General features: G+C 52.5%; 1 pseudogene; it reads left to right on the top strand.

The window, feature by feature from the left end:
- Positions 1-213: 213 nt before the first annotated feature.
- LOC126029762 (pre-mRNA-splicing factor 38A-like) overlaps positions 214-21560 on the top strand; it is a 248947-nt pseudogene continuing 227600 nt past the window's right edge.

The raw sequence follows: 21560 nt of genomic DNA, 5'->3' as shown, positions 1-21560 counted from the left end.
CTGAAACCTAGTTATATGACCTTAAACAAGTTTATAGTAGTGCCTTCTCCTCTCAAAATGATCAAGAAAAAATTCTAAAATTCATAAATTCACAAGAGAACTAGAAAGCCCTATTTCCACCTTTTTCAAAAATAAAATCTCCCAGGGCCAGAGGGATAGCATAGCTGTAGGGCATAGTTTCCCAAACCCACTTGACATTGAAGAAATAAGGCAATGAACAAGTTCAGCAAGAAAGGTCTCGAATATGTGTGTTTCTATGTGTGGGGGTAACCCTGATGGTGCCTAAGACATAGTTGTAAGGTGTTCCTCTCTTCAAGTACTATTATACTTTATAATTTGGGGGTGGGGTTTGGGGTTACACATGGTGGAGCTCAAGGTTGACTCCAGGTTCTGCACTCAGAAATCACTCCAGAATCAGGGAAGACTTTAAGTATGTCTGCCTGTTGGGTGCACTTTACCTCAGGCTGACAGGCACTGCCCTGGATTGCTACAAGTATTTGGAGCCTCTGGACAATGACTACAGAAAAAAATCAAGAGGCAGAACCGTAAAGGGGAGTTTGAACTGATGCATGTCGATGAGTTTATTGACGAGATGCTACACAATGAGAGGGTCTGTGATGTCCTTCTGCCACATCTCCAGAAATGTTCTGTACTAGAAGAAGCTGAGCAGTTGGAGCCTCTGGTTAGTACTCTTGAAGAAATAGATGTTTAGAGTCCAGTGAAGAGGAAGAAGATGAGAAGTTGGAAAGAGATCTATCACCTGATCACTGCCAGAGAAGCTATCAAGACTTAGGCCAGTAGAGGCACTCTTCCACACTGTGCTACAGAAGAAGGAGCAGATCACCTCCTAAATGTAGTCTCTCTCCCAAGAGGAGGAGTCCCTCCCCTCAATGAGAAAGACAGGGGAGCAAGAATCCAAGATATTACCTTAGCAGATCGCGACATAGATATCATAGATCTCTCAGCCTGGTGAAGGGGGATAATTTGTTTGACTGAAAACTAACTATAATCATGCTGGTAATCATGGTGCTTAAATTTTATATATTAAAATAAAGAAAATTGCGGGCCTGGAGAGATAGCACAGTGTTGTTTGCCTTGGAAGCAGCCGATCCAGGACCAAAGATGGTTGGTTCAAATCCCAGTGTCCCATGTGGTCCCCCGTTCCTGCTAGTAGGTATTTCTAACCAGACAGCCAAGAGTAACCCCTGAGCAATGTCGGGTACGGCCCAAAAACCAAAAAAAGAAAAAAGAAAAAAAGAAAAAAAAAAAAGAAAATAGCCATTCTCTCCACATGTGGCAGGATGCATGGGTGGGGCTTCCATAACTTCGGAAGGCAGAAGAAACACAGCGGGGGCGGGGCGTGGCCATTCGTGAGGCCGGCATGTGTGGGCGGGGATTCCCTACATTCGAGAGGCAGGAGAAACCCGGCTGGGGCCAGGGCGTGGCCGTAATTGACCATGAAGTGGGTGAGCGCCCACTCCACGTCTAGCTGCTAGGACTCGGCCCTCTCCCACAGTAGCATCTTCAGAGTCAAGCAAAGGAAAGGAGCTGGTTTGATGTGGCCACCAGGCATGCCAACACAAACCTTAACTCCGTGGCTTTATCACCTACCTGTTCAGCTGTCAGCCCAAAGCACTTTTCTTTCCAGTACCTGGACACATATTCGCATTCGAATGATCTTCTCCACCAGATAGTGAGAGTTGGTGCCATGAATGCTGCGAGCATCCTTCATGGTGTGGTTTGCCATTGTAGGATGTCTTTCGTCCTCTCAATACTTCAACTTGAAGGTGTGCAGTCAAGCCTCAGGCTCCAAAACGCAGATCAGGTTAGACAGAGTTTCTTCTAGAAAAGAAATTTTCTGGAGATATGGCAGAATGATATCACAGACTCCCTCACTGTGTAGCAACTCGTCAATAAACTCATCGACGTGCATCAGTTCCAACTCCGGTGGCGATGGGGCATGGCTGTTCCCAGGGCCAGCGTGCATGGGCGGGGCTTCCCTACTTTCGGGAGGCAGGAAAAACACGGATGGGGGCAGGGCGTGGCCGTTCTTGGCCATGAAGGGGTAAGCACCCAGTCCATGTCTAGCTGCTAGGACACGGCCCTCTCCCGCAGTAGCAGCTTCAGAGTCAAGCAAAGGAAAGGAGCTGGTTTGATGTGGCGACCAGACATGCCACCCACAATCCTTATCTCCGTGGCTTTATTAACTACCTGTTCAGCTGTCAGCCCAAAGCACTCTTTCCAGTACCTGGACTCATAGATTTGCATTGAATGATCTTCTCCACCTGATACTGAGGCTTGGTGCTATGAATGCTGCGAGCAACATTCATGGTGTGGTTTGCCATTGTAGGATGTATTTCGTCCTCTAAATACTTCAACTTGAAGGTGTGCAGCCAAGCCTCAGGCTCCAAAACGCAGATCAGGTTAGACCCAGCTTCTTCTACAACAGAATGTTACTGGAGATATGGCAGAAGGATATCACAGACTCCCTCACTGTGCAGCAACTCGTAAATAAACTCATCGATGTGCATCAGTTCCAACTCTGGTGGGGCGGGGCATGGCCCTTTGCTAGGCCACCGTGCATGGGTGGGTCTTCCCTAATTTCAGGAGGCAGGAGAAACTCGGCAGGGGCGGGGCGTGGCCATTCGCGGGGCCGGCGAAGGTGGGCGGGGATTCCCTACCTTTGGGAGGCAGGAGAAACCCGGTGGGGGGCAGGGCGTGTCTGTTCTTGGCCATGATGCTGGTGAGCCCGCACTCCACGTGTAGCTGCTCGGACACGACACTCTCCTCATTAGCAACTTCAGAGTCAAGCAAAAAAAGGAGCTGGTTTGATGTGGCCACCAGAAATGCCACCCACAAACCTTAACTCCGTGGCTTTATCATCTACCTGTTCAGCTGTCAGCCCAAAGCACTCTTCTTTACATTACTTGGAATCATAGATTCACATTCGAATGATTTTCTCCAAAATATACTGAGGGTTGGTGCATGAATGCTGATATCATCTTTCATGGAGTGGTTTGCCATTTTAGGATGTTTTTCGTGCTCTCAATTCTTCAACTTGAATGTGTGGAGCCAAGCCTCAGGCTCCAAAACGCAGATCAGGTTAGACAGAGTTTCTTCTAGAATAGAAATTTTCTGGAGATATGGCAGAAGAATATCACAGACTCCCTCACTGTGTTGCAACTCGTCAATAAACTCATTGACGTGTATCAGTTGCAAATCCGGTGGCGACGGGGCATGGCCGTTCCCAGGGCCAGCGTGCATGGGCGGGGCTTCCCTACTTTCAAGAACAGGAAAAGCCCGGGTAGAGGGCAGGGCGTGGCCGTTCTTGCCCATGAAGGGGGTGAGCGCCCACTCCAAGTCTCGCTGCTAGGACACGGCCCTCTCCTGCAGTAGCATCTTCAGAGTCAAGCAAAGGAAAGGAGCTGGTTTGATGTGGCCACCGAACATGACACCCACAAACCTTAACTCTGTGGCTTTATCATCTACCTGTTCAGCTGTCAGCCCAAAGTACTCTTTCCTGTACCTGGACTCATAGATTGACATTGAATGATCTTCTCCACCAGATACTGAGGGTTGGTGCCATGAATGTTGCGAGCATACTTCATGGTGTTGTTTCCCATTTTAGGATGTATTTATTCCTCTCAATACTTCAACGTGAATATTCGCAGCCAAGCCTCAGGCTCCAAAACGCAGATCAGGTTAGACCCAGCTTCTTCTAGAACAGAACGTTTCTGGAGATATGGCAGAAGGATATCACAGACTCCCTCACTGTGTAGGAACTCGACAATAACCTCATCGACATGCATCAGTTCCAACTCCGGTGGGGGCGAGGCATGGCCCTTCGCAGAGCCATAATGCATGGGCTGGGCTTCCCTACTTTCTGGAGGCAGGAGAAACTCGGTGGGGGCGGGACTTGGCCATTCGTGAGGCCGGCGGGGTGGGTGGGGATTCCCTACCTTTGGAGGCAGGAGAAACCCGGTGGCGGGCAGGGCATGGCCGTTCTTGGCCATTAAGGGGGTGAGCGCCCAATCCACGTCCAGCTGCTAGGACACGGCCCTCTCCCGCATTATCATCTTCAGTGTCAAGCAAAGGAAAGGAGCTGGTTTGATGTGGCCACCAGACATGCCACCCACAAAACTTAACTCCGTGGCTTTATCATCTACCTGTTCAGCTGTCAGCCCAAAGCACCCTTTCCAGTACCTGGACTCATAGATTCGCATTCGAAATATATTCTCCACCAGATACTGAGGTTTAGTGCCATGAATGCTGCGAGCATCCTTCATGGTGTGGTATGCAATTTTAGTATGTCTTTCGTCCTCTCAATACTTCAATTTGAAGGTGTGCAGGCAAGCCTCAGGCTCCAAAACGCAGATCAGGTCAGACCCAGCTTCTTCTAGACCAGAATGTTTCTGGAGATATGGCAGAAGGATATCACAGACTCCCTCACTGTGTAGCAACTCTTAAATAAAATCATCGACGTGCATCATTCCCAACTCCGGTGGAGGCAGGGCATGGCCCTTCGCAGGGCCAGCGTTCATGGGTGAGGCTTCCCTATTTTCGGGAGGCAGGAGAAAAAAGGCGAGGGCGATGCGTGGCCATTTGTGGGGCCGGCGGCGGTGGGCGGGGTTGCCTACATACGCCAGGCATGAGAAACCTAGGGGGTCAGGCCGTGGCCTTTCTTGGCCATGAATGGTGTGAGCGCCCACTCCACGTCTAGCTGCCTGGACACGGCCCTCTCCCGCAGTAGCATCTTCAGAGTGAAGCAAAGGAAAGGAGCTGGTTTGATGTGGCCACCAGACATGCCACACACAAACTTTAACTCCGTGGCTTTATCATCAAACTGTTCAGCTGTCAGTCCAAAGCACTCTTCTTTCCAGTAACTGGACTCATAGATTCACATGCGAATGATCTTCTCCACCACATACTGAGGGTTGGTGCCATGAATGCTGCGAGCATCCTTCATGGTGTGGTTTGACATTGTAGGATGTCTTTCATCCTCTCAATACTTCAACTTGAAGGTGTGCAGCCAAGCCTCAGGCTCCAAAACGCAGATCAGGTTAGACCCAGCTTCTTCTAGAACAGAACGTTTCTGGAGATATGGCAGAAGGATATCACAGATTCCCTCACTGTGTAGCAACTCGTCAATAAAGTCATCAACGTTCATCAGTTCCAAATCCGGTGGGGACGGGGCATGGCCCTTACCAGGTCCATCGTGCATGAGCGGGGCTTCCCTAATTTCGGGAGGCAGGAGAAACTCGGCAGGGGCGGGGCGGGGCCATTCGCAGGGCCAGCGGGGGTGGGCGGGGATTCCCTATCTTCGGGAGACAGAAGAAACTTGGCGGGCAGGGCGTGGCCGTTCTTGGCCATGAAGGGGGTGAGCGCCAACTAAACGTCTAGCTGCTAAGACACGGCCTTCTCCCGCAGTAGCTTCTTCAGAGTCAAGCAAAGGAAAGAAGCTCGTTTGATGTGGCCACCAGAAATGCCACCCACAAACCTTAACTTCATGGCTTTATCATCTACCTGTTCAGCCCAATGCACTCTTCTTTTCAGTACCTGGACTCACAGATTCGCATTTGAATGATCTTCTCCACCAGATACTCAGGGTTGTTGCCATGAATGCTGCGAGCATCATTCATGGTGTGGTTTGCCATTTTAGGATGTCTTTCATCCTCTCAATAATTCAACCTGAATGTGTGCAGCCAAGCCTCAGACTCCAAAATGCACATAAGGTTAAACCCAGCTTCTTCTAGAACAGAACGTTTCTGGAGATATGGCAGAAGGATATCACAGACTCCCTCACTGTGTAGCAACTCATCAATAAACTCTTCAAAGTGCATCAGTTCCAACTCTGGTGGGGACGAGGCATGGCCGTTCGCACGACCTGCATGCATGAGCGGGGCTTCCCTCCTTTCTGGAGGCAGGAGAAACTCGGCTGTGGTGGGGCTTGGCCACTCGCAGTGCCAGTGGAGGAGGACGGGGATTCCCTACATTCGGGAGACAGGAGAAACCCGGGGGGGGGCAGGGCATGGCCAGGAACGGCCATGAAGGGGGTGACCGCCCACTCCACGTCTAGCTGCTAGGACTCGGCCCTCTCCCGCAGTAGCATATTCAGAGTCAAGGAAAGAAAAGGAGCTGGTTTGATGTGGCCACCAGACATGCCACCCACAAACCTTAACTCCGTGGCTTTATCATCTACCTGTTCAGCTGTCAGCCGAAAGCACTCTTTCCAGTAACTGGACTCATAGATTCGCATTCGAATGATTTTCTCCACCATATACTGAGGGTTGGTGCCATGAATGCTTCACACATCTTTCATGTTGTGGTTTGCCATTGTAGGATGTCTTTCGTCCTCTCAATACTTCAACATGAAGGTGTGCAGCCAAGCCTCAGGCTCCAAAACGCAGATCAGGTCAGACCCGATTCTTGTAGAACAGAAAGTTTCTGGAGATATGGCAGAAGGATATCACAGACTCCCTCACTGTGTAGCAACTCGTCAATAAACTCATCGACGTGCACCAGTTCCAACTCCGGTGGGCGGGCCATGGCCTTTGGCAGGGCCCGCGTGCATGGGCGGGGCTTCCCTACTTTCTGGAGGCAGGAGAAACTCGTCAGGTGCGGGGCGTGGACATGAGTGAGGCCGGCGGGTTGGGCGGAGATTCCCTACCTATGGAGGCAGGAGAAGACAGGTGGAGGGCAGGGCTTAGCCATTCTTGGCTATGAAGGGGGTGTGCGCCCACTCCACGTCTAGCTGCTAGGACTCGGCCCTCTCCCGCAGTAGCATCTTCAGAGTCAAAGAAAGGAAAGGAGCTGGTTTGATGTGGCCAACAGACATGCCACCCACAAATCTTAACTCCGTGGCTTTATCATCCACCTGTTCAGCTGTCAGCCCAAAGCACTCTTTCCAGTACTTCGACTCATAGATTCGCATCTAATGATCTTCTCAACCAGATACTGAGGGTTGGTGCTATGAATGCTGCGCACATCCTTCATGGTGTGGTTTGCCATTGTAGAATGTCTTTCGTCCTCTCAATTCTTCAACTTGAATGTGTGCAGCCAAGCCTCAGTCTCCAAAACGCAGATCAGGTCAGACCCAGCTTCTTCTAGAACAGAACGTTTCTGGAGATATGGCAGAATGATATCACAGACTCCCTCACTGTGTAGCAACTCGTCAATAAACTCATCGACGTTCATCAATTTCAACTTTGGTAGGGACGGGGCATGGCCCTTACCAGGGCCATCGTGCATGGGCGGGGCTTCCCTACTTTCGGGAGGCAGGAGAAACTCGGCAGGGGCGGGGCGTGGCCATTCGCGGGGCCAGCGTTGTAGGCGGGCATTACCTATATTCTGGAGGCAGGAGAAACGTGGCGGGCAGGGCGTGGCCATTCTTCGCCATGAAGGGGGTGAGCGCCCACTACACGTCTAGCTGCTAGGACACGGCCTTCTCTCGCAGTAGCTCTTCAGAATCAAGCAAAGGAAAGGAGCTTGATTGATGTGGCCACCAGACATGCCTCCCGCAAACCTTAACTCCGTGGCTTTATCATTTAACTGTTCAGCCCAATGCACTCTTCTTTTCAGTACCTGGACTCACAGATTCGCATTCGAATGATCTTCTCCACCAGATACTCAGGGTTGTTGCCATGAATGCTGCGAGCATCATTCATGGTGTGGTTTGCCATTTTAGGATGTCTTTCATCCTCTCAATAATTCAACCTGAATGTGTGCAGCCAAGCCTCAGGCTCCAAAACGCAGATCGGGTTAGACCCAGCTTCTTCTAGAACAGAACGTTTCTGGAGATATGGCAGAAGGATATCACAGACTCCTTCACTGTGTAGCAACTCGTCAATAAACTCTTCAACATGCATCAGTTCCAACTCTGGTGGAGGCGAGGCATGGCCATTCGCACTTCCTGTGTGCATGGGCGGGGCTTCCCTCCTTTCAGGAGGCAGGAGAAACTCGGCTGTGGTGGGGCGTGGCCAGTCGCGGGGCCAGCTGCGGGGGACGGGTATTCCCTGCATTCGGGAGGCAGGAGTAACCCGGGAGGGGGGCAACGGATCTCCAGGAACGGCCATGACGAGGGTGAGCGCCCACTCCACGTCTAGCTGCTAGGACTCGGCCCTCTCCCGCAGTAGCATCTTCAGAGTCAAGGAAAGGAAAGGAGCTGGTTTGATGTGGCCACCAGACATGCCACCCACAAACCTTAACTCCGTGGCTTTATCATCTACCTGTTCAGCTGTCAGCCGAAAGCACTCTTTCCAGTACCTGGACTCATAGATTCGCATTCGAATGATTTTCTCCACCAGATACTGAGGGTTGGTGCCATGAATGCTGCTCACATCCTTCATGGTGTGGTTTGCCATTGTAGGATGTCTTCGTCCTCTAAATACTTCAATTTGAAGGTGTGCAGCCCAGTCTCAGGCTCCAAAACGCAGATCAGGTTAGACCCAGCTTCTTCTACAACACAATGTTTCTGGAGATATGGCAGAACGATATCATAGACTCCCTCACTGTGTAGCAACTCGTCAATAAACTCATCGACGTGCACCAGTTCCAACTCCGGTGGGCGGGCCATGGCCTTTGGCAGGGCCAGCGTGCATGCATGGGGCTTCCCTACTTTCTAGAGGCAGGAGAAACTCGTCAGGAGCGAGGCGTGGACATGCGTGAGGCCGCGTGTTGGGCGAAGATACCCTACTTTTGGAGGCAGGAGAAAACCGGTGGCGGGCAGGGCTTGGCCATTCTTGGCTATGAATGGGGTATGCGCCCACTCCACGTCTAGCTGCTAGGACTCGGCCCTCTCCCGCAGTAGCATCTTCAGAGTCAAAGAAAGGAAAGGAGCTGGTTTGATGTGGCCAACAGACATCACTCAAACCTTAACTCCCCACAAACCTTAACTCCGTGGCTTTATCATCTATGTGTTCAGCTGTCAGCCCAAAGCACTCTTCTTTCTAGTACCTGGACTCATAGATTCGCATTCGAATGATCTTCTCCACCAGATACTGAGGGTTGGTGCCATGAATGCTGCGCACATCCTTCATGGTGTGGTTTTCCATTTTAGGATGTTTTTCGTGCTCTCAAAACTTCAACTTGAATGTGTGCAGCCAAGCCTCAGGCTCCAAAACGCAGATCAGGTCAGACCCAGCTTCTTCTAGAACAGAACGTTTCTGGAGATATGGCAGAAGGATATCACAGACTCCCTCACTTTGTAGCAACTCATCAATAAACTCATCGACGTTCATCAATTTCAACTTTGGTAGGGACAAGGCATGGCCCTTACCAGGGCCATCGTGCATGGGCGGGACTTCCCTACTTTCGGGAGGCAGGAGAAACTCGGCAGGGGCGGGGCGTGGCCATTCGTGGGGCCAGCGGTGTGGGCGGACATTCCCTATCTTCTGGAGGCAGGAGAAACGTGGCGGGCAGGGCGTGGCCGTTCTTGGCCATGAAGGGGGTGAGCGCCCACTACACGTCTAGCTGCTAGGACACGGCCTTCTCCCGCAGTAGCTCTTCAGAGTCAAGCAAAGGAAAGGAGATCGTTTGATGTGGCCACCAGACATGCCTCCCGCAAACCTTAACTCCGTGGCTTTATCATTTAACTGTTCAGCCCAATGCACTCTTCTTTTCAGTACCTGGACTCACAGATTCGCATTCGAATGATCTTCTCCACCAGATACTCAGGGTTGTTGCCATGAATGCTGCGAGCATCATTCATGGTGTGGTTTGCCATTTTAGGATGTCTTTCATCCTCTCAATAATTCAACCTGAATGTGTGCAGCCAAGCCTCAGGCTCCAAAACACAGATCGGGTTAGACCCAGCTTCTTCTAGAATAGAACGTTTCTGGAGATATGGCAGAAGGATATCACAGACTCCCTCACTGTGTAGCAACTCGTCAATAAACTCTTCAACATGCATCAGTTCCAACTCTGGTGGAGGCGAGGCATGGCCATTCGCACTTCCTGTGTGCATGGGCGGGGCTTCCCTCCTTTCGGGAGGCAGGAGAAACTCGGCTGTGGTGGGGCGTGGCCAGTCGTGGGGCCAGCTGAGGGGGACGGGGATTCCCTGCATTCGAGAGGCAGGAGTAACCCAGGGGGTGGCAAGGAATGTCCAGGAACGGCCATGAAGCGGGTGAGCGCCCACTCCACGTCTAGCTGCTAGGACTCGGCCCTCTCCCGCAATAGCATCTTCAGAGTCAAGGAAAGGAAAGGAGCTGGTTGGATGTGGCCACCAGACATGCAACCCCCAAACCTTAACTCCGTGGCTTTATCATCTACCTGTTCAGCTGTCAGCCGAAAGCACTCTTTCCAGTACCTGGACTCATAGATTCGCATTCGAATGATCTTCTCCACCAGATACTGAGGGTTGGTGCCATGAATGCTGCACACATCCTTCATGGTGTGGTTTGCCATTGTAGGATGTCTTCGTCCTCGAAATACTTCAACTTGAAGGTGTGCAGCCCAGCCTCAGGCTCGAAAACGCAGATCAGGTTAGACCCAGCTTCTTCTAGAACAGAACGTTTCTGGAGATATGGCAGAAGGATATCACAGACTCCCTCACTGTGTAGCAACTCGTCAATAAACTCATCGACGTGCACCAGTTCCAACTCCGGTGGGCGGGCCATGGCCTTTGGCAGGGCCAGCGTGCATGGGCGGGGCTTCCCTACTTTCGGGAGGCAGGAGAAACTCGGCAGGGGCGGGGCGTGGCCATTCGTGGGGCCAGCGGTGTGGGCGGACATTCCCTATCTTCTGGAGGCAGGAGAAACGTGGCGGGCAGGGTGTGGCCGTTCTTGGCCATGAAGGGTGTGAGCGCCCACTACACGTCTAGCTGCTAGGACACGGACTTCTTCCGCAGTAGCTCTTCAGAGTCAAGCAAAGGAAAGGAGCTCGTTTGATGTGGCCACCAGACATGCCTCCCGCAAACCTTAACTCCGTGGCTTTATCATTTAACTGTTCAGCCCAATGCACTCTTCTTTTCAGTACCTGGACTCACAGATTCGCATTCGAATGATCTTCTCCACCAGATACTCAGGGTTGTTGCCATGAATGCTGCGAGCATCATTCATGGTGTGGTTTGCCATTTTAGGATGTCTTTCATCCTCTCAATAATTCAACCTGAATTGTGCAGCCAAGCCTCAGGCTCCAAAACGCAGATCGGGTTAGACCCAGCTTCTTCTAGAACAGAACGTTTCTGGAGATATGGCAGAAGGATATCACAGACTCCCTCACTGTGTAGCAACTCGTCAATAAACTCTTCAACATGCATCAGTTCCAACTCTGGTGGAGGCGAGGCATGGCCATTCGCACTTCCTGTGTGCATGGGCGGGGCTTCCCTCCTTTCGGGAGGCAGGAGAAACTCGGCTGTGGTGGGGCGTGGCCAGTCGCGGGGCCAGCTGAGGGGGACGGGGATTCCCTGCATTCGAGAGGCAGGAGTAACCCGGGGGGTGGCAAGGAATGTCCAGGAACGGCCATGAAGCGGGTGAGCGCCCACTCCACGTCTAGCTGCTAGGACTCGGCCCTCTCCCGCAATAGCATCTTCAGAGTCAAGGAAAGGAAAGGAGCTGGTTGGATGTGGCCACCAGACATGCAACCCCCAAACCTTAACTCCGTGGCTTTATCATCTACCTGTTCAGCTGTCAGCCGAAAGCACTCTTTCCAGTACCTGGACTCATAGATTCGCATTCGAATGATTTCTCCACCAGATAATGAGGGTTGGTGCCATGAATGCTGCACACATCCTTCATGGTGTGGTTTGCCATTGTAGGATGTCTTCGTCCTCGAAATACTTCAACTTGAAGGTGTGCAGCCAAGCCTCAGGCTCCAAAACGCAGATCAGGTTAGACCCAGCTTCTTCTAGAACAGAACGTTTCTGGAGATATGGCAGAAGGATATCACAGACTCCCTCACTGTGTAGCAACTCGTCAATAAACTCATCGACGTGCACCAGTTCCAACTCCGGTGGGCGGGCCATGGCCTTTGGCAGGGCCAGCGTGCATGGGCGGGGCTTCCCTACTTTCTGGAGGCAGGAGAAACTCGTCAGGAGCGGGGCGTGGACATGCGTGAGGCCGCGTGTTGGGCGGAGATTCCCTACCTTTGGAGGCAGGAGAAAAACGGTGGCGGGCAGGGCTTGGCCATTCTTGGCTATGAAGGGGGTGTGCACCCACTCCACGTCTAGCTGCTAGGACTCGGCCCTCTCCCGCAGTAGCATCTTCAGAGTCAAAGAAAGGAAAGGAGCTGGTTTGATGTGGCCAACAGACATGCCACCCACAAACCTTAACTCCGTGGCTTTATCATCTACCTGTTCAGCTGTCAGCCCAAAGCACTCTTCTTTCCATTAATTGGACTCATAGATTCACATTCGAATGATTTTCTCCACAATATACTGAGGGTTGGTGCCATGAATGCTGCTATCATCCTTCATGGTGTGGTTTCTCATTTTAGGATGTTTTTCGTGCTCTCAATACTTCAACTTGAATGTGTGCAGCCAAGCCTCAGGCTCCAAAACGCAGGTCAGGTCAGACCCAGCTTCTTCTAGAACAGAAAGGTTCTGGAGATATGGCAGAAGGATATCACAGACTCCCTCACTGTGTAGCAACTCGTCAATAATCTCATCGACGTGCACCAGTTCCAACTCTGGTTTGCGGGGCATGGACTTTGGCAGGGCCAGCGTGCTTGGGCGGGGCTTCCCTACTTTCTGGAGACAGGAGAAACTCGGCGGGGGCGGGGCGTGGCCATTCGTGAGGCCGGCGGGGTGGGCGGGGATTCCCTACCTTTGGAGGCAGGAGAAACCCGGTGGCGGGCAGGGCATGGGCGTTCTTGGCCATGAAGGGGGTGAGCGCCAACTCCACATCTAGATGCTAGGACACGGCCCTCTCCCGCAATAGCATCTTCAGAGTCAAGCAAAGGAAAGTAGCTGGTTTGATGTGGCCACCAGACATGCCACACACAAACCTTAACTCCGTGGCTTTATCATCCACCTGTTCAGCTGTCAGTCCAAAGCACTCTTCTTTCCAGTACCTGGACTCATAGATTCGCATTCGAATGATCTTCTCCACCACATACTGAGGGTTGGTGCCATGAATGCTGCGAGCATCCTTCATGGTGTGGTTTGCCATTGTAGGATGTCTTTCGTCCTCTCAATACTTCAACTTGAAGGTGTGCAGCCAAGCCTCAGGCTCCAAAACGCAGATCAGGTCAGACCCAGCTTCTTCTAGAACAGAACGTTTCTGGAGATATGGCAGAATGATATCACAGACTCCCTCACTGTGTAGCAACTCGTCAATAAACTCATCGACGTTCATCAATTTCAACTTTGGTAGGGACGGGGCATGGCCCTTACCAGGGCCATCGTGCATGGGCGGGGCTTCCCTACTTTCGGGAGGCAGGAGAAACTCGGCAGGGGCGGGGCGTGGCCATTCGTGGGGCCAGCGGTGTGGGCGGACATTCCCTATCTTCTGGAGGCAGGAGAAACGTGGCGGGCAGGGCGTGGCCGTTCTTGGCCATGAAGGGGGTGAGCGCCCACTACACGTCTAGCTGCTAGGACACGGCCTTCTCCCGCAGTAGCTCTTCAGAGTCAAGCAAAGGAAAGGAGATCGTTTGATGTGGCCACCAGACATGCCTCCCGCAAACCTTAACTCCGTGGCTTTATCATTTAACTGTTCAGCCCAATGCACTCTTCTTTTCAGTACCTGGACTCACAGATTCGCATTCGAATGATCTTCTCCACCAGATACTCAGGGTTGTTGCCATGAATGCTGCGAGCATCATTCATGGTGTGGTTTGCCATTTTAGGATGTCTTTCATCCTCTCAATAATTCAACCTGAATGTGTGCAGCCAAGCCTCAGGCTCCAAAACACAGATCGGGTTAGACCCAGCTTCTTCTAGAATAGAACGTTTCTGGAGATATGGCAGAAGGATATCACAGACTCCCTCACTGTGTAGCAACTCGTCAATAAACTCTTCAACATGCATCAGTTCCAACTCTGGTGGAGGCGAGGCATGGCCATTCGCACTTCCTGTGTGCATGGGCGGGGCTTCCCTCCTTTCGGGAGGCAGGAGAAACTCGGCTGTGGTGGGGCGTGGCCAGTCGCGGGGCCAGCTGAGGGGGACGGGGATTCCCTGCATTCGAGAGGCAGGAGTAACCCAGGGGGTGGCAAGGAATGTCCAGGAACGGCCATGAAGCGGGTGAGCGCCCACTCCACGTCTAGCTGCTAGGACTCGGCCCTCTCCCGCAATAGCATCTTCAGAGTCAAGGAAAGGAAAGGAGCTGGTTGGATGTGGCCACCAGACATGCAACCCCCAAACCTTAACTCCGTGGCTTTATCATCTACCTGTTCAGCTGTCAGCCGAAAGCACTCTTTCCAGTACCTGGACTCATAGATTCGCATTCGAATGATCTTCTCCACCAGATACTGAGGGTTGGTGCCATGAATGCTGCACACATCCTTCATGGTGTGGTTTGCCATTGTAGGATGTCTTCGTCCTCGAAATACTTCAACTTGAAGGTGTGCAGCCCAGCCTCAGGCTCGAAAACGCAGATCAGGTTAGACCCAGCTTCTTCTAGAACAGAACGTTTCTGGAGATATGGCAGAAGGATATCACAGACTCCCTCACTGTGTAGCAACTCGTCAATAAACTCATCGACGTGCACCAGTTCCAACTCCGGTGGGCGGGCCATGGCCTTTGGCAGGGCCAGCGTGCATGGGCGGGGCTTCCCTACTTTCGGGAGGCAGGAGAAACTCGGCAGGGGCGGGGCGTGGCCATTCGTGGGGCCAGCGGTGTGGGCGGACATTCCCTATCTTCTGGAGGCAGGAGAAACGTGGCGGGCAGGGTGTGGCCGTTCTTGGCCATGAAGGGTGTGAGCGCCCACTACACGTCTAGCTGCTAGGACACGGACTTCTTCCGCAGTAGCTCTTCAGAGTCAAGCAAAGGAAAGGAGCTCGTTTGATGTGGCCACCAGACATGCCTCCCGCAAACCTTAACTCCGTGGCTTTATCATTTAACTGTTCAGCCCAATGCACTCTTCTTTTCAGTACCTGGACTCACAGATTCGCATTCGAATGATCTTCTCCACCAGATACTCAGGGTTGTTGCCATGAATGCTGCGAGCATCATTCATGGTGTGGTTTGCCATTTTAGGATGTCTTTCATCCTCTCAATAATTCAACCTGAATTGTGCAGCCAAGCCTCAGGCTCCAAAACGCAGATCGGGTTAGACCCAGCTTCTTCTAGAACAGAACGTTTCTGGAGATATGGCAGAAGGATATCACAGACTCCCTCACTGTGTAGCAACTCGTCAATAAACTCTTCAACATGCATCAGTTCCAACTCTGGTGGAGGCGAGGCATGGCCATTCGCACTTCCTGTGTGCATGGGCGGGGCTTCCCTCCTTTCGGGAGGCAGGAGAAACTCGGCTGTGGTGGGGCGTGGCCAGTCGCGGGGCCAGCTGAGGGGGACGGGGATTCCCTGCATTCGAGAGGCAGGAGTAACCCGGGGGGTGGCAAGGAATGTCCAGGAACGGCCATGAAGCGGGTGAGCGCCCACTCCACGTCTAGCTGCTAGGACTCGGCCCTCTCCCGCAATAGCATCTTCAGAGTCAAGGAAAGGAAAGGAGCTGGTTGGATGTGGCCACCAGACATGCAACCCCCAAACCTTAACTCCGTGGCTTTATCATCTACCTGTTCAGCTGTCAGCCGAAAGCACTCTTTCCAGTACCTGGACTCATAGATTCGCATTCGAATGATTTCTCCACCAGATAATGAGGGTTGGTGCCATGAATGCTGCACACATCCTTCATGGTGTGGTTTGCCATTGTAGGATGTCTTCGTCCTCGAAATACTTCAACTTGAAGGTGTGCAGCCAAGCCTCAGGCTCCAAAACGCAGATCAGGTTAGACCCAGCTTCTTCTAGAACAGAACGTTTCTGGAGATATGGCAGAAGGATATCACAGACTCCCTCACTGTGTAGCAACTCGTCAATAAACTCATCGACGTGCACCAGTTCCAACTCCGGTGGGCGGGCCATGGCCTTTGGCAGGGCCAGCGTGCATGGGCGGGGCTTCCCTACTTTCTGGAGGCAGGAGAAACTCGTCAGGAGCGGGGCGTGGACATGCGTGAGGCCGCGTGTTGGGCGGAGATTCCCTACCTTTGGAGGCAGGAGAAAAACGGTGGCGGGCAGGGCTTGGCCATTCTTGGCTATGAAGGGGGTGTGCACCCACTCCACGTCTAGCTGCTAGGACTCGGCCCTCTCCCGCAGTAGCATCTTCAGAGTCAAAGAAAGGAAAGGAGCTGGTTTGATGTGGCCAACAGACATGCCACCCACAAACCTTAACTCCGTGGCTTTATCATCTACCTGTTCAGCTGTCAGCCCAAAGCACTCTTCTTTCCATTAATTGGACTCATAGATTCACATTCGAATGATTTTCTCCACAATATACTGAGGGTTGGTGCCATGAATGCTGCTATCATCCTTCATGGTGTGGTTTCTCATTTTAGGATGTTTTTCGTGCTCTCAATACTTCAACTTGAATGTGTGCAGCCAAGCCTCAGGCTCCAAAACGCAGGTCAGGTCAGACCCAGCTTCTTCTAGAACAGAAAGGTTCTGGAGATATGGCAGAAGGATATCACAGACTCCCTCACTGTGTAGCAACTCGTCAATAATCTCATCGACGTGCACCAGTTCCAACTCTGGTTTGCGGGGCATGGAGTTTCGCAGGGCCAGCGTGCTTGGGCGGGGCTTCCCTACTTTCTGGAGACAGGAGAAACTCGGCGGGGGCGGGGCGTGGCCATTCGTGAGGCCGGCGGGGTGGGCGGGGATTCCCTACCTTTGGAGGCAGGAGAAACCCGGTGGCGGGCAGGGCATGGGCGTTCTTGGCCATGAAGGGGGTGAGCGCCAACTCCACATCTAGATGCTAGGACACGGCCCTCTCCCGCAATAGCATCTTCAGAGTCAAGCAAAGGAAAGTAGCTGGTTTGATGTGGCCACCAGACATGCCACACACAAACCTTAACTCCGTGGCTTTATCATCCACCTGTTCAGCTGTCAGTCCAAAGCACTCTTCTTTCCAGTACCTGGACTCATAGATTCGCATTCGAATGATCTTCTCCACCACATACTGAGGGTTGGTGCCATGAATGCTGCGAGCATCCTTCATGGTGTGGTTTGCCATTGTAGGATGTCTTTCGTCCTCTCAATACTTCAACTTGAAGGTGTGCAGCCAAGCCTCAGGCTCCAAAACGCAGATCAGGTCAGACCCAGCTTCTTCTAGAACAGAACGTTTCTGGAGATATGGCAGAATGATATCACAGACTCCCTCACTGTGTAGCAACTCGTCAATAAACTCATCGACGTTCATCAATTTCAACTTTGGTAGGGACGGGGCATGGCCCTTACCAGGGCCATCGTGCATGGGCGGGGCTTCCCTACTTTCGGGAGGCAGGAGAAACTCAGCAGGGGCGGGGCGTGGCCATTCGTGGGGCCAGCGGTGTGGGCGGACATTCCCTATCTTCTGGAGGCAGGAGAAACGTGGCGGGCAGGGCGTGGCCGTTCTTGGCCATGAAGGGGGTGAGCGCCCACTACACGTCTAGCTGCTAGGACACGGCCTTCTCCCGCAGTAGCTCTTCAGAGTCAAGCAAAGGAAAGGAGATCGTTTGATGTGGCCACCAGACATGCCTCCCGCAAACCTTAACTCCGTGGCTTTATCATTTAACTGTTCAGCCCAATGCACTCTTCTTTTCAGTACCTGGACTCACAGATTCGCATTCGAATGATCTTCTCCACCAGATACTCAGGGTTGTTGCCATGAATGCTGCGAGCATCATTCATGGTGTGGTTTGCCATTTTAGGATGTCTTTCATCCTCTCAATAATTCAACCTGAATGTGTGCAGCCAAGCCTCAGGCTCCAAAACACAGATCGGGTTAGACCCAGCTTCTTCTAGAATAGAACGTTTCTGGAGATATGGCAGAAGGATATCACAGACTCCCTCACTGTGTAGCAACTCGTCAATAAACTCTTCAACATGCATCAGTTCCAACTCTGGTGGAGGCGAGGCATGGCCATTCGCACTTCCTGTGTGCATGGGCGGGGCTTCCCTCCTTTCGGGAGGCAGGAGAAACTCGGCTGTGGTGGGGCGTGGCCAGTCGCGGGGCCAGCTGAGGGGGACGGGGATTCCCTGCATTCGAGAGGCAGGAGTAACCCGGGGGGTGGCAAGGAATGTCCAGGAACGGCCATGAAGCGGGTGAGCGCCCACTCCACGTCTAGCTGCTAGGACTCGGCCCTCTCCAGCAATAGCATCTTCAGAGTCAAGGAAAGGAAAGGAGCTGGTTGGATGTGGCCACCAGACATGCAACCCCCAAACCTTAACTCCGTGGCTTTATCATCTACCCTTTCAGCTGTCAGCCGAAAGCACTCTTTCCAGTACCTGGACTCATAGATTCGCATTCGAATGATTTCTCCACCAGATACTGAGGGTTGGTGCCATGAATGCTGCACACATCCTTCATGGTGTGGTTTGCCATTGTAGGATGTCTTCGTCCTCGAAATACTTCAACTTGAAGGTGTGCAGCCCAGCCTCAGGCTCGAAAACGCAGATCAGGTTAGACCCAGCTTCTTCTAGAACAGAACGTTTCTGGAGATATGGCAGAAGGATATCACAGACTCCCTCACTGTGTAGCAACTCGTCAATAAACTCATCGACGTGCACCAGTTCCAACTCCGGTGGGCGGGCCATGGCCTTTGGCAGGGCCAGCGTGCATGGGCGGGGCTTCCCTACTTTCGGGAGGCAGGAGAAACTCGGCAGGGGCGGGGCGTGGCCATTCGTGGGGCCAGCGGTGTGGGCGGACATTCCCTATCTTCTGGAGGCAGGAGAAACGTGGCGGGCAGGGTGTGGCCGTTCTTGGCCATGAAGGGTGTGAGCGCCCACTACACGTCTAGCTGCTAGGACACGGACTTCTTCCGCAGTAGCTCTTCAGAGTCAAGCAAAGGAAAGGAGCTCGTTTGATGTGGCCACCAGACATGCCTCCCGCAAACCTTAACTCCGTGGCTTTATCATTTAACTGTTCAGCCCAATGCACTCTTCTTTTCAGTACCTGGACTCACAGATTCGCATTCGAATGATCTTCTCCACCAGATACTCAGGGTTGTTGCCATGAATGCTGCTATCATCTTTCATGGTGTGGTTTCCCATTTTAGGATGTTTTTCGTCCTCTCAATACTTCAACTTGAAGGTGTGCAGCCAAGCCTCAGGCTCCAAAACGCAGATCAGGTCAGACCCAGCTTCTTCTAGAACAGAACGTTTCTGGAGATATGGCAGAATGATATCACAGACTCCCTCACTGTGTAGCAACTCGTCAATAAACTCATCGACGTTCATCAATTTCAACTTTGGTAGGGACGGGGCATGGCCCTTACCAGGGCCATCGTGCATGGGCGGGGCTTCCCTACTTTCGGGAGGCAGGAGAAACTCGGCAGGGGCGGGGCGTGGCCATTCGTGGGGCCAGCGGTGTGGGCGGACATTCCCTATCTTCTGGAGGCAGGAGAAACGTGGCGGGCAGGGCGTGGCCGTTCTTGGCCATGAAGGGGGTGAGCGCCCACTACACGTCTAGCTGCTAGGACACGGCCTTCTCCCGCAGTAGCTCTTCAGAGTCAAGCAAAGGAAAGGAGCTCGTTTGATGTGGCCACCAGACATGCCTCCCGCAAACCTTAACTCCGTGGCTTTATCATTTAACTGTTCAGCCCAATGCACTCTTCTTTTCAGTACCTGGACTCACAGATTCGCATTCGAATGATCTTCTCCACCAGATACTCAGGGTTGTTGCCATGAATGCTGCGAGCATCATTCATGGTGTGGTTTGCCATTTTAGGATGTCTTTCATCCTCTCAATAATTCAACCTGAATTGTGCAGCCAAGCCTCAGGCTCCAAAACGCAGATCGGGTTAGACCCAGCTTCTTCTAGAACAGAACGTTTCTGGAGATATGGCAGAAGGATATCACAGACTCCCTCACTGTGTAGCAACTCGTCAATAAACTCTTCAACATGCATCAGTTCCAACTCTGGTGGAGGCGAGGCATGGCCATTCGCACTTCCTGTGTGCATGGGCGGGGCTTCCCTCCTTTCGGGAGGCAGGAGAAACTCGGCTGTGGTGGGGCGTGGCCAGTCGCGGGGCCAGCTGAGGGGGACGGGGATTCCCTGCATTCGAGAGGCAGGAGTAACCCGGGGGGTGGCAAGGAATGTCCAAGAACGGCCATGAAGCGGGTGAGCGCCCACTCCACGTCTAGCTGCTAGGACTCGGCCCTCTCCCGCAATAGCATCTTCAGAGTCAAGGAAAGGAAAGGAGCTGGTTGGATGTGGCCACCAGACATGCAACCCCCAAACCTTAACTCCGTGGCTTTATCATCTACCTGTTCAGCTGTCAGCCGAAAGCACTCTTTCCAGTACCTGGACTCATAGATTCGCATTCGAATGATCTTCTCCACCAGATACTGAGGGTTGGTGCCATGAATGCTGCACACATCCTTCATGGTGTGGTTTGCCATTGTAGGATGTCTTCGTCCTCGAAATACTTCAACTTGAAGGTTTGCAGCCAAGCCTCAGGCTCGAAAACGCAGATCAGGTTAGACCCAGCTTCTTCTAGAACAGAACGTTTCTGGAGATATGGCAGAAGGATATCACAGACTCCCTCACTGTGTAGCAACTCGTCAATAAACTCATCGACGTGCACCAGTTCCAACTCCGGTGGGCGGGCCATGGCCTTTGGCAGGGCCAGCGTGCATGGGCGGGGCTTCCCTACTTTCTGGAGGCAGGAGAAACTCGTTCAGGAGCGGGGCGTGGACATGCGTGAGGCCGCGTGTTGGGCGGAGATTCCCTACCTTTGGAGGCAGGAGAAAAACGGTGGCGGGCAGGGCTTGGCCATTCTTGGCTATGAAGGGGGTGTGCACCCACTCCACGTCTAGCTGCTAGGACTCGGCCCTCTCCCGCAGTAGCATCTTCAGAGTCAAAGAAAGGAAAGGAGCTGGTTTGATGTGGCCAACAGACATGCCACCCACAAACCTTAACTCCGTGGCTTTATCATCTACCTGTTCAGCTGTCAGCCCAAAGCACTCTTCTTTCCATTAATTGGACTCATAGATTCACATTCGAATGATTTTCTCCACAATATACTGAGGGTTGGTGCCATGAATGCTGCGCACATCCTTCATGGTGTGGTTTCTCATTTTAGGATGTTTTTCGTGCTCTCAATACTTCAACTTGAATGTGTGCAGCCAAGCCTCAGGCTCCAAAACGCAGGTCAGGTCAGACCCAGCTTCTTCTAGAACAGAAAGGTTCTGGAGATATGGCAGAAGGATATCACAGACTCCCTCACTGTGTAGCAACTCGTCAATAATCTCATCGACGTGCACCAGTTCCAACTCTGGTTTGCGGGGCATGGACTTTGGCAGGGCCAGCGTGCTTGGGCGGGGCTTCCCTACTTTCTGGAGGCAGGAGTAACTGGGCAGGGCGTGGCAATTCCTGAGGCCGGCGGGGGTGGGGGACGGGGATTCCCTACCTTTGGAGGCAGGTGAAACCCGGTGG

Source organism: Suncus etruscus, chromosome 15 (assembly GCF_024139225.1).
Source record: "Suncus etruscus isolate mSunEtr1 chromosome 15, mSunEtr1.pri.cur, whole genome shotgun sequence".
Classification (NCBI taxonomy): domain Eukaryota; kingdom Metazoa; phylum Chordata; class Mammalia; order Eulipotyphla; family Soricidae; genus Suncus; species Suncus etruscus.
The sequence above is the reverse complement of the archived record's forward strand: the minus strand, read 5'-3'. Positions and strand labels throughout refer to the sequence as shown.